Source organism: Heterocephalus glaber, unplaced genomic scaffold (genome assembly GCF_053883595.1).
Source record: "Heterocephalus glaber isolate CG9 unplaced genomic scaffold, H.glaber_assembly_v1.0 deba00001067, whole genome shotgun sequence".
NCBI lineage: Eukaryota > Metazoa > Chordata > Mammalia > Rodentia > Bathyergidae > Heterocephalus > Heterocephalus glaber.
In genome coordinates, this window is record NW_028258187.1 from 3,565,862 (window position 1) to 3,580,433 (window position 14,572).

Sequence of the window (14,572 nt, forward strand, 5' to 3'; positions counted from 1 at the left end):
ATTGAGATATCTCTTTGTGACTGGCTCATTTAATTTGGCATAATGTCCTTAAGGGTTACCCATGCCATTTCTTTTTAAGGTAGAATAATATTCCACTGCATATATATACAATATATTATATATATTATAATATATTGTATATATATGTTTATATATATCATGTTTTATTTATCCATCTATCAGTGGACACTTGAGTTACTTCTGCATTTGATCTACTGTGAATAATGAACAAAATTCCCTTTACAAAGAATAGCTGTGGACCTGATGGTTTTGCTGGTCAATTGTACCAACTATTTGAAGAAGTACCAATATCAGTTCTTTCCAAATTATTTTGTAAAGCTAGCATTATCCTGATACTAAAGCCAGGCAAAAGCACTACAGGAAAAGGAAAGAACAGGCCTACAACCAGCACGAACATTGGTACAAAAACCCTTAACAAAATACTATCATCTGAATTCAGCACCATATGAAAGGATTGCACTCCCAAAGTAAGTTCCTGCAAAGCAAAGATGGCTCAACATAAAGATCAATCATAACCAATAATCAATCATAATAGAATGGAGTAAAGAAAACACATGATCCTCTTAAAGAATTCAGAAGAAAACATTTGAGAAAATTCAACACCTTTTCATGATAAAAGCCTTGTCTTTAAGTTAGTTAATACAAGGCTTCTTCAACTGAGCCAACAAATTACCGTCAAAATCTGTAAGTGCATCTGTGAAGAATGCTATTATTGGATCTTTGTGATAGCCTTGTTCTTGTAGGTATGTGTAGCTTGTCACCAAATGTTTTTCTTGTGATAGGACATATCTTTTAAAAATTTTTGTTACTAGCAGAAGTTTTCTTGAACTATTTATCAACCTGTATTTGTTATTTAATATTTTTTCCTGGAATATAATAAAAAAATTATTTCATCACTTTTAGGGAACAGGATTGCCTGTCCCTAAGTTTTTGAAAACCAAAAGAATAGCTTTTAATTTGCTAATTTAAAAAATTTGGCTCTTTCCTTATTTCTCTGTAACATTTTGCCAATATCTGCTAATATGTTTGCACTATTTGTAATCACCAGATCTCCCAATAGTCCATAACTTGGAACTATATGGAGAGAAACTAGCTGTATGGAGGGAGGGCTTGGTAAACATCTTGAACTATTTTTCAAATTGTGTTAGGGTTCAAGGAACACCAAAACATATTTTCACATTTTACCAAGAATTATTTTCCTGCTCAATAAAAAATGATATCTATTTTAAAAGAAATTTAATCCATATGTTATTAAATTCCTTACACTTACCTCATCAAAAGTTGATTCTGTAAGAGTTATTTGATGTGCAAAAAGCCTTGGGAATTACTTTATGAGCATTTTTAGGAGGAGTTTTCTTTTTCTTTGGAAACTTGAAATCAATTTTACTAGGTGAAGTTTGGCTCAAGCACACCTTTAACCAACTCTGCAATACCTAATCAGCCCAAAGGCCTGACTCTCATATGAAATTTTGACTTGTCAAAATTTACTTGGATTTTGGTGGTGTTAACATTAATATTTTTTCTTTGTTTTTGTGCTTGATCTTGACTATTCTTACAAGGTATTATTTTTATAATACAATCACATGCTTGCTTTGGCAGCACATATACTAAAAATTGGAACAATATAATACAATCACATTTTTTAAGACAAAAGATTGCAGTTTTAATTTAAATTTGAGATTTCCAATAAAATTCAAAATTTCTACTGTATATCTTATTTATGCTATTTGCTTACTACCAACAGCAAACCTCATAGAGTGAATTTCTCTTCAACATACAAACACAGGTAGAAAATATTTAGTAGCTATTCTTTCTACTATTCATATGCTTCTTTGAAGATAGTTTCCCAGAATTTTCCATGAGTCACTTATAACAGCATTACCTAAAGTACTTTTTTAAAATGAAAATTTCACCACTTCTTCCAACTCTATTGAGCCAAAATCTGTTTTAATGGATCAATAATACTATGTTAGGTCAAAGTTGAAATTACATCCCTCAATGAAATGATGGCTATATCTCTGAAAATCATAGGACCTTTAAATATTCAGTTTTTAAAATATTTTTCAGCTTTATTAAGGTTTAATGGACAAATACAAGAGCATGTATTCAGGGTATACAGTGTAATCGTTGGAGATATATATATATATATCCAATCATCATGCTGTATATACACATTATGAAATGTTTTCACTCTTTTAGTGAATTTCAAGTAAACGATACAGCAATATTAACCATAGGATGGGCATTTTGACAATATTGATTCTGAGGTCTCTGACAACCATTAGCTGCTGTAAAAGTCGTTCTTGTGGTGAGTTGAGGGAGGATCTGGAAGAGAGAGGAAATGGAGGACGCAGACATTGCTAGGGCCATGGGAGTCTCCACGATGCTCTCCAATCCTCTCCACCCTGCCTCGCATTTTCTGGACCGGGCTGCGGTGTCCCCAGGCCTCCCACATCATCTCGCCGGGTCACTGGGAAGAGCCTGCCCTGGGCCCTCGCCATGTCCCCGAGCCGAGAAAGGACAAGTAGATTTTCCTTCAGGGGAGAAGAGAAAGGGCGAGGTTCAGTAGCCTCTGGTGCCAGTGGTGCTGATCTAGAGAAGCACAGAAAGGGACCTCGGGGCCCCAGGCAAACTTCAGAGTGAGATTTGTCCGCGCTGCCCGCATCCTGCACCACCCTTCTTCCCCTCTCTCAGCCCCAGTCAGAGGCCCAGCCCTTCGCCCCCCGGGCACTGCCGGTGCCTGCTGCCTGGACGCCAGATCCGGGAGGGCACCTTCCCAAAGGCTCCGGCGAGCCAACCCGGACCCCTCCTCTGCCCTCGCACCGCGGCCGGCACGTGTTGGACAGCACAGTGCCCGTGCCGGTTTACATTAAGAAGCCCACGACTCCACTGCGGCCTTCTGGAAAGTTCTGCTGATTCACGCGCTGTGCCTTGCAATGTGAAGAATTCAAAATACTGTGGTAGAAATAGTTTTCTTTGTTTTCTGTTTTCATCTATTATTAAATGTCTTATTTATTCAATGCCATGTTTAGCTGAGGTTATATGACATATAGGAATGAAAAGACACGTTGGGCCAGACACAAACAAATGGTCAAGAAGAATTTGTCCAGTCCTGTGTTCATTCAAACTCTCACCATTAATGTCTAGCGTCCTGACACAACAATCACGATGAGTTTCTTCAACTGTGAGTCCAATTAAAGCTATTTAGAATCTGTCTTAGGAGCCTATGACACCCAAACCATCCTGCTGAGTTCTGGAGGGAGAGTGCTAGAGGAAGAAGCATGGTGCCTACCTTAACAGAGGGTGTGGATAGCAGGGAAGGGAAACTCTCCATCTCCTGTGGCTGGTGGCAACAGGGCAAGGATGTCAGTGGTGTGAGGACTTGGGAACAGTGAGACTCCCAGCTCTGGATGAGGACACTCATGGTACAGACTCACTCTACTCCAGGAGGCTAGGCAAGTGGCCCTTCTAGGCCACTCTGGGAGCTGTAGATTGGAGCATTAGATCCTGAGTCTGGGCATGTTCACACTTCATCATTTTTTAAGGTGCTATTGCTGCCATGCATGCACAGCTTTTTAAGCTCACAGAAATACATTACTCTTCTCATTGCCTCTGCTACATTCTATGGCCGAGAGAGCAAGATTATGCTTAAGAAAAGAATTGGTGTCAGACCTAGGAGGAAGAACCAAGTCTTAGACTAGTGTTTTAGCTTACATCTGATGTCTTCCACAGTCTCATGCACTCATATGTGGGGCTTTGGGGAGGAGATTGGATAGTGGAGGTGCATGGTTATCACTGGAGTGGTCCACTGATGAATTCATAGCTAAATGTGATGTTGGAAGGTGGAGCCTAGCTGAAGGAGGCGGTCACTGAGGCGTGGCCTGGAACATTCCTCTCCCCACCATACTTCCCCCTTCTCTCTCTCTGCTTCCTGTCTCCATGCAGGGAGCAGCTCTCCTTCACCGTGCAACTCTGCCATGTTGTTCTAGCTTGGAGCCAGCTGACTATGGAGAGGAACATGAGCCAAAATAAACCTCTCCTCCTTTAAGCTCTATGTGCTGGGTCTTTTGTCTCAGCAATAAGAAAGTGAGTGAGATAACCAGAAAAACCAAGAAGGAAAAATCTCTACAATAATTCAATGGGATGGCTAAGACTCCAGGGTGGGGAATACGTAATGGAGAAGTGAAAATAATGGTGGGATGAGGTCAGGATAATCAAAGCTGGTGTCCACTATATATTCTCACTATACTCCATGAGCTGGTACACTGCTGAGTCTGAATGAACACATTCGTTACTTCTGCATAATCCCGAGACACACAGACTCTTCTTTTCACTTCAGTGAGGAAAATGAAGCTATGAAGCATTAGCTTGCCAAGAGGACATAGGAAACAGGTGGTGGAACTGACGTACAACAATGTTTTCTGACACTAAAACCACACTTCAACCACTCCCCTGTATTTTCAGGTTTTCTGAAAAGGGAAAAGTCTTTATTTGTGGAAATCTGAAAATCATGGAGATGGGTTTTATTACCCTTCCCTTTCCCCTCAAGTTGTTTGGTTATCATACCCTTTATTTCCCCTGCTCTGTAATTCACAGCGTGGCCTTTGCTTTTAGTCACTTGGTTGATTTGAGCCGCGAGATATGCTTTGAAGTTCAGCCTTGGACAGAAAAAGAGGTAAGTGCAGGCAGGAGCCCTCATCTTCAAAGCAGTCCCGTTTCGGCGGCTTCGCGCTGAGCCCTGGGTTGTCCATCTGTCTGTTCCTGCTCCCAGGATGCTGGGGCTTGCTGGTGGCACTGTCCTTGGACTCAAAGCAGCCACTCCAACCCACAGACTCCAGTGCACGCTCATCTGTGTTCAGGTTCTAGGGAAGCCTCCGGAGCCCAGCTAGGAAGAGAGCATGGGGAAAATCTTTGCCTGCTACTCCGCGGACCCCAGATAGGCATGCTCTTGTGTGACCTTGGGAACAGTGAAAAGCAATCCCTTCCTCCTAAGGTGCAGCCCTGCATCTCCCCAGAGACAGCGAGAGGGGCTGGAGTCCTGCATGGTTCAGGCAGCCGGCTGGGGGTTCACTACTTGGGAACATGGGGATCAGATTCACGCCTCTTGACTCTAAGTAACTTTCTTTCCCAGACAGCATGCTACAACTGCCATAACTACCTTTGAAATATTAAATTTTGTTTGAATTTAATAGGAAATATAACTGCTATAGGGTCAATGAGACAAATTAGGCAGAAACTAAGACTATGATTCTTGGTAAAATCACTATTTTTTGTTGGGTTTTCTTGGCGAGGCAGGGTGCTTCTAATTACTTCTCCACATGGGAGGAGCTAGGTTTTAATAAGCTAAGGTGGAACCCCAGTGTTTTGAGATGGACATTTACATAGACATGCCACGAGTTCACACACATCACGTCCTCTGACATTCTTACTCCTGCCTTATTCCCATGATTAGGTAATAACTGTGCATTAATTAGGTAATAACAGCTCCTAGCTAAGGTTACAGAATAGCCACACTCCCCAAATCTTATTCATATAAAACCAAAATGGGTTTTCCTGATCAGCTTTCCTCCAATTGCTGAAAGGACTCAGGTTCCTTCCATTTCATGGTCCACTGTCTTCCGTGTGTGATGGAAATTCCCGCTGAACAGAACATAGCATAAGGAACCTCACGTGGGAGGTTGTTACAGGCCGCGTCTACAAGTGTGTGTGTCAGAACTCAGCCACACAAAAGGCACCTGGGAGAGGAACTCAGGCTGTACCTTCAGGAGGAAGAAGAAACAGACTTGGTGACCAGCTCTGGTGTCTCCCACTTACTTCCATTATCGAGACTTATGTGGGGTGGTTAATTTTAAATTCCTTTCAAAGCCAGTTTAGGACCTTATAAAACCCTAAGTGATTCCCTATTTATTTGCCACATCTACCTATCTATCATCTAATCTAGCTATCTATCTATCCAACCATCCACTGTTTTTTGGGTGCATGGGATCATAATTGCTTTTCTAGATTATGAACTAATGCATTTACTGAGTTTGGCCTCTGTCTACTAAGGGTTCTCCAGAGAAAAAGAACCAGTAGGTGATTTACTTATTTATTTATTGTAAGGAATTGACCGAGATTTTGGAAATTGACAAGTCCCAAGATCTGTATTCAGCAAGATGGACACCCAGGAGAGATGATGTTTCAACAAAATCTGAAGATAAGAAAAATAAACAATATTCTAGCTAAATGATAGACAAGAAGGAGAAATTCTGTCTTATTCAGACTTCTGGTTCTATTAAAGGTCTTCAACTGATCAGGGGAGGCCCACCCACTTTAGGGAGGGCAATCAATTTTTTTTATTCAGTCTACAAATGGAAATGTTAATCTCATCCCAAAACACTCTCATGGACACATCAAAAATGATTTTTTACCAAATATGTTGGCACCTGATGGCTCAGTCAAATTGATCCATGAAATTCACCATCACAGAATCCAACAAGTTTTGAAGACTGTGGAATTTATAAAGTTTATTTTATTTTTTACAAGAGAAATAATTGCCAGCATTAAGAATTTTAGAAATGTAATGTATCAGCCAAAGGCAATTTCTAAACACATTTTCTACAAGTCCTTTGGACTTCGGCATCTTAGGAGTACACCGAAGAAGATAACATTCGTGTATGTGTGTGTGTGTGTGTGTGTGTGTGCTGTGCATGACTGCTGTGAATTCAGTTACATGTATATGTTTCACTGTCTTCTAGAAAGCACTAGTAATAGCCCAGACTTGCAGCATGTCCAAAGACAGGGCTGTTTTTCATGTGGAGAGATAACCTTGCCTAGTGAAATATCTCTGACATGGAAATGGCTAGATTTTAATGAAAAATCCCAGGTTAAATGATGAGATATTACCTATCTATTGTGGTGATAGTGGTAACTTTAGAAGGAAGCAGTTATTATTACTGAGAACAGATATCAATCATTATTTCTACTTTGATTTTTGTTACTTCTCATCTGAAGAATCAGTCACGCACTCTCGTATTCTCATAGCATCTGGGAGCAGCCAATAAATGTGTATATGTAAGCTCAAAGTTGTTCAACAAATAATGTACCATGTGCCTCAGTCTGCTGTCATGTCACCGCTCTGCCAGGGCATGCACATCAGTTTAAGAGACCCACAGTTATTTTCTTATGTCATGTTAGCAGTTACAGCCTTCACACTAATTTGGCACATCTTTGGAGGCATCATCCAATTCTGTACCCAACAACATCTTGTCTAGATAAAGGGGGAGAAGCCCGGTTAAAGTTGGTTGTTTTATCAGCGTAACTCTCTGCTAACCCCTGCATGCATTTCTGTGCTGGGCAAAGACCCAGGAGAACAACGCTGTCCATGCTTCGTCACCCAGAGAGAGGTCCTCTGCCCCGGGGAGGGGGAGTCTGTGTCTAGGGTTCCTGATGGTGAGTCATGCGTGGGACCATCTCCTCACCTGGACATCCCACAGTTTTCCTTTGTAAGATCTTCTCATAATGCTTGTGCCTGTCTTCACCATACCAGAAGCTCGGCCCCTTCCACTCCCTCTTTACCCAGCCCGAGTCCAAGTGAGGACACACTGTGGCCCCTTGGTGACAGGGCACAAGCCAGCCTGGTAGCTTGTGGGATATGCTGAGCCCATGAGTCATGTCTGGGAACTCTGGCTGGCTTCCGCCTTCTCAAGGACAATTTCACTTTCTCACAAGTGCTCCCCGTGTTTCTCCTTTGGGAACCACATCTGACACTGGAATTTCTGAAACCTGCACCACTGTGTCAGGCCAAGCCTCTTCTTTGATTAAAAAAGAAAGAAAAAAAGAAAAGAAAACCAATTTTGTTCTTCATTCTCCTGGCGGGCGCAAGGTGTGACCTTGTGTGGACGGGTCTTAATTCCGTTAGAAGTCAGTGCTTGACACTTTCATGGCCACTTGGTAATGCTCCTCGGATTTCAGGCTCATCTGCTTTCACTGCATGAGTTAGAACTTAATTACATCTGACTTTACATTTGTAGATTTTTGTTTCCCAGTCTACTCTGCTAATTTGCTAAAGGTGTGGGATGCATTTTGAGTGTCTTCTGAGTCCCACCCGAAGTACTTCAAATACACTTTTGAATAACTTAACAGTCATTGCCTAAATAGGTGTCACGATGATGAGATCACACGAATCACTTTTGATGACATACCAGATCCTACACCGTGAAATGAATGCTTTTCTTGGCAAGGCTGCCACCCAGGAAAGCTAACTGTATGCTAATAGCAATAGCAATGTTCAAATTAAATTTTCAATGCCTCTTTCTGTTTGAATTAAACTCAGAATCTGTGACGCATTTAATGTTCACTACTTAGCATCTACTAGAATCCATGACAGCTTTCAGTGTGAACCAAAGGGGTTATTAACATTCTTCTTGCTCACAGGCAGTTTGCAATCTTATGTAGAGGATAACAGCAGAGGGACAGTGATATGAGAAGACAAAATGTGTCAAAAGTCATCAAAGTGGTACAAAGGATTACAGGGACCAGAAAGAGAAGACGAGGTAATTACACCTGAGCTTGAAGGGAAATGGAGGATGCAACCTCCATCTATCTTTGTAAATCAATTTAAATCTTTATCGTATAATTGGTTTGGTTTTAGCAACAACTAAAAGCCATTTGGAATTAAGGCTAAGGGACGTGGTAGTTGACAATTTAAAAAATTGATGTCAACCAACAAATCATATCCCTAATTTGGAAACGTGTTTCCAAGGCAACTGTTTTTTCCACAGAATAAAGTGACACCAGCTGAGCCAGCCAGGTGTCACAAGATTTCTACGAGATGTAATTTACACCTGACTGGCATCTACAGTTTTCACTCATTTCCAGACTCCATATGTACCTGTTTTTCTTCACTTGTAGAAATAAAGAACATACACCAGACCAAAGTTTTCAGTGGAACTACGAAAATATCTAGGTGTTACAGACTTTTCTGAGACTTCATTTAAATATATGGCGCTGCCTTGGCACCCGAGGCCTGCTGGATGACACAGATGCAGTTTCCTGCAGTTACATATTCTATCACGCACGCGCAGTAGGAAGAGCGGCCCCCAATGCCAGCAATTGACAAGAAACAGCCAACTTCCTACTAGGGATCATCTGTCCCATAACCAAAGGACTTGGACTCCAGGCTTCTGTCACTGTCTCTCATGTCACCTTCTTCTACTCCCCACAGGCTGCTCGCATCTCTTAGGTTATCTGTTTACTTCTGTGCTATGTTTTCCCCACTGAAATGTAAGGTGATCCACGGAAGCAAAGAACTTCCTCTCTTGTTTGTAGCTATGTTTCCAGTGACCAGATCCATGGCAAGAACAAAGTAGACACTCAAAATATTTTGAATGAAAACGAATGAATTGGTTGATTAATTAGTTGATTTTCTATCCTGTATTATGTCAGGGTAGATGGGAAGATAATGGAATACAAAAATTAATTCAATAAAGATGTAGTGAGCACTTCCTACACTTCTGACATGGTGTGTGGCACTGAGAGTACAGAATGAATAAGACCCATGTTTGGTGATCTCATAGTTTACTTTGGAAAACAAAGCAGGCATGCATGGGTGCCGCACAGAGGAGAAAAATAATAAAACAATTTATCAAGAGAGACCTCGGAGTTCTCATCAACAAACAGTGACTTTCAAGCAGGAGACTGTATGATGTATTATTGGGGTATCAGAGGAAGTATAGGAATTCCTGTGAGCTGAAGTCACCCAGTAGATCCTCATAGGGGAGCGAATATCAAGATAGAAGGATGTGAAAAGGGAGCTTCCAAGCAAAGACTGGAGGTGGGAAACGGTAAGGGGCAATCTGATTGGAGAGAAAAGAGACCAACACTTGCTGAGAGCTGCTATGGGCCAGGCACTAGGCAGCGCATGTTCAGACGTCTTTCTCATTTCTTTCCCACCATCATCCTGAGAAGCAAACCCTAGCTCTACAGAGGGATGAACTGAGACTCAGGAGGGAAACTTGCCCAGGTGCACAAACCGTACCTCAGAAGGCAGAGTTGGAGGATCGCGCTTTCCGGCTCCTGAAGCACAGCAGCCTGGGAGCTGTGGGAGGCAGCAGTGTGTGCTTGGGAGTCCTGACTCCAAGGAACAGTTTGTTGCTAGACTATGATAAGGTTCCTCCTTAGCATTCTAGACTATAAGATAAATGAAATGACTCGACAAAAGTGTTATTTTTGGAAACGTAGCCTACATGGATTGAAAGGGAGAGCTGGGGGTGAGGATAGAAGTGAACATCTCTGAACTGAGGTCAGTGCACATGAAAGAGGAAGGAAAGGGGACGCTGGATGGACCCGCACTGAGGAACGGCAGGATTATTTAATCCTCACAGAAGGAACACCAGAAAGAAGATGCAGAATCAGCACAGCCGGTCACTCACTCTCTTTGGCCACGCCTGTCTCTCTTTGGTGACTCCCTGGGGCCTTCCAATAAGAGCCCCTCTCCCCCACTCAATCTCAGTCTCTGTCTTTGCTTTTGCTTATCTGCATCTTATAGCTTTGTTAAAATCTAAAAGAAATACTGATTATTGTAAAAGCATTAGTAAGTTTTAAGAGAGTCAGTTACTGGTCACTTTTTGCAAGTGGTAAAAGGAAAAGTGAGGCATTTCAAATATACCAAGAACAGAAAATGAGGACAAGATTTAAGTTGTGGATTTTTAAAAGGATTCTGTTAGAGAGAAAGACAAGAGAAGAATTTTTGGAGTGCTGTAAAGCTGTAAGGAGTCTTACTGATTACGGTCACGTCATCTTTCCCAGGAAGTAGCTGATAGTATGACAGACACTGCACTAGAAATAATGAAAGTTACCTGGCTCTTTCCTCATCCCTGAAGCACTACAAGGTTAAGAGGCATAATACACGTGAAATTCCCTTTGATTGTTTGAAGGAAGATTCGTCAAATCACATATTGAAAGAATGGAGGGTGCTCCTGTAAACGGTCTAAGTGGAAAAAATAAAGTTGTACTTTTCCTCCCATTCTATCATCAGAGCTTCCCCTCATTCTAATACCAGCCTCAGGCAGCCTAGTCCTGATTTCTGGACCCCCGAAATTGGGAAAACCCTGTGATGCTTCTTGCTGTGTTCGTTTGTCAGACTTAGTCCTCAGTATCCCAGATCATAAGCAAATGGTTTTGTGCCTGTTTTCCCTGGATTATTGTGAGCACCTTGGGAAAGAGGATGTGTACATTTATTTCCATATCCCTGGTGTTTTAAATAAATAAGATGCTCACTAAGGTTAAGGAATGATTTATATAATGTAATTCATGCTGTGAAATGTTATTGCTGAAAAATTAATACTCTTTAGACAAACAACATGTTTGGACTTCTTGTACAGCAACCAATGAAAGATGAATATTTTTAAAAAGAGGAAACAAACTTAAATATCTAAAATATAATTTTCAAGAGTTTTGACCTGTTTTATCTCCAGCAGGTTGTTTCTGTTGTAATATTTTTATATTTGATCCATTTTGATTTTAGTACGGGGAGAGAGGTATAGATCCAGGTTCAATCTTCGGCATGTGTATAGCCAGATTTCCTGGCTTGTTATCAAGCCTCTGAAATCAAAACATTTTTGAATAAAGAATTTTCTAGGTTCACAAAGCCCCTCCTGCCCCTCCTCCTGCTTTTTCCCCTTCTCCTTCTGCTGAGAATTGAAGCCAGGGCCCCAAGCTTGAATTAAACGTTCATAGATCCCCCCCCCCCACACCTTTTATAAATCTCTTTTCAACATGTTCATGAGCTTATGTCAAAACTTAAAATAAATTAAGTGCGAAAGGAAATTTTGTTAAAATAACCATTATATTCAGAAGATAATCATACTCCTTCATGTAAATGCCCCAAAAGGTAAGGATAATTTTACTATATTTTTCTCAGGATTATATTCAATAATACTAGAGAGCTTTTATATATATTCAGGAAAAATCAGCTTCAAGGAAAACCAAGCGGCTTCCAGCCCGGCGCAGTGGTCGCAGTGGTCGCAGTGGCGCCTAGCTCCCCGCCGGCCGGGCCTCTGCTGGGGTCCCCACGTGTGGGTCCGGCCTGTTCGGGAAGGGGACTCTGCAGCGGGAAGAGAGCCAGCCTCCGGCCAGACATTCCTGAGGTTGACTTGCTGCCACTGCACTGTTTAAAAGTCCCGAGTCCTCAGACAGATCACTTCTCCCCGTGACTCAGTTGTCCCCGTGTGCCCGGTGAGACCCGGCACTGCTCCACCGCCTACCGAGCCCACAGGGGACCGCCAGGACGCGGCTCCACCTTCCCTCAGTCTCTCAAAACACGCAGACACCTCTTCCCATCTATTATTTCCTACATTGCCCTCTCTACAGTTTTTCTGACAGATAATTGCAGATCTTTGCGGGGTGCAGTCAGATGTCACGGTACATCTACAGGTTGTGTAATGATGAAATCGAGATACTGAGGCTACCCTTCATCTCCACCGTTTGTCACTTCTTTGTGATGAGAACATTCACAATCCTCCTCTTCTCATTACTGGGGATTATGGATGCAACAATGTGTAACCTCTTTCTGTGGTTTCCAGACCCGAGTGTGTGTGATAATGCACAGCACACCGCTGCTGCGATGTAATGAGCTAGGGCAGCCTTGCTCACCCCGGAAGCTGGGCTCCAGGGGGCTGCCGCTGACTGGTTATCTGCTAAAACATTTATCCTTTTGTAAGGGTGAGTCCTGAGTACACTGAGTAATGCACAATAGTTATTTTGGGGGAAAGGAACCAAGTTTAAAGAGAGAGAGAGGGAGAGAGGGGGAAAAAAGAGGAGATAAGCCCAGTAAAATAATCTCCAATGACTTCATGGTGAAGTAATGACTTTTACCAAATAACTGCATTGTAGTTTTGTCTTTCCAACCAAGATTGTGTTAATGCTCTAAAATTAAGTCTCTTGTGAAAGTTATCTGGAATTTCTCAACAAGTTTTTAAAGGGGTTTTATTTTTTCATTGGAGGTCATGCCTCAAGAATTTGTAGGAATTCCGCCTGGAAAGTAATAATCAGTGGAAACTGGCAGTCAAAGCTCATTTATATTACTCTTCCAGATAAAAATTCCTTCCGTCTTAGACCTGCATTTCAAAAAAGATTATTATCACTCTGGAGAGAATACATCAGTGCAGAAAAAAGAAAGAATGACCTCAAGGACGTCTTTACAGCCTCTCCACAACTCCAGGTCTGCTTCTTTTTAAGCCTCCTTTTCAAATCCTCTCCTTTGAAATAGTTTGAAGATGCTCAAAGCGGAGCGTGCCGGAGGACAGTGCTCAGAATCTGATGTGCCGGCCACGGGAGTCCTCGACACAGCTTGGGTGGTGGGAAAAGGGGGGCAGGAGGAGGAGCTATGTGGAGACAGCAGTCCAGTGAGTGGGAGGGGGACCCAGGGGGAGGGTGCTGGCCACACAGCAATACATTCTCAATCCCTTGGGGCGAGGGACAGTGGTTCCTCTTAGCTGTGGTTGTGTTTTCAAGTTTGTGACGCCTCCACCGAGAAGATGCTTCATGTAACAGCTTTGGCTGTTTCTAACAACAGACCTAGCTAAATTTAAACCTCAGACTTTTCATTTCCTAGCACCTCCATTTACAAGTTATTTAATCTCTCTGAGACCCAGTCTTCTCATCTATGAAATGGGTTTCATGGCGTTGTCTGGGGAGGCAGTGGTTGTTACGCTCATATCATCGGACTCAATGTGGTGAGTACCTAATAAAAGTTTGTGGAAAAACCCATGAGTGAATACATCAGCTCCCTCTGTCCTCCCCAGCCCATCCAGAGGATTTCAGGAATGTCCCCTCCAACTTGGATAAGCTACAGTCTGTTCAAGGAGCCAATAGATGAAGTACAGCAGAACCAAACCTCTCTGATGAGTCTGACAGCTGAAGACTCCAAACTTTTTTGAATCAGTACCAACTAAATTCCACCACAGAGATATGCCAAATTGGGATTGGCATGCCTCAGTCAGCAGTCCAAAGCCTCACTGGATTCCCAAGACTAGGAGCCATGCCTAGGAATGTAAGAATAACTTCTGGGGGCCCCTTTTCATGCACGGGACCTCCAAGACACTGCCAGACTCATACGGTGTGTCAGGACCAAGTGTCCTTCGTTCCCCATCATCCCAGACATGAGCAACAGGTCAGATTCTCCAAACTTCCAGTATGCAGCAAAGCAAAACTGGACAGAGGATGCATTTTATTTATTAAGGGTGCGATCGCCCTTATTGGAATCACCCAGCACTGCACTGAATTCTGCAAGCATCATCAATGCAATTTATACAGTTCCCAAAAGCATCTATTTGGGAGAAGGCTGTTGTTAGTCCTATGTGGTTTTTCAGTGGGTAGGTAATTACTTAACAGTAGGAACAGATGACAGATTCGCTTCCAATTGTGAGCTCATTCCTATGGTCACAAGTGAAAGCTGAAAAGAGAAATAGAATCCAAAATAAACATCAGTTTGGACCATAAAACATTTCTTTGAGCATGCCCAGGTCTACATGAAGGAATTCCACCTCAAACCAAGAGAAATCTAACTCAC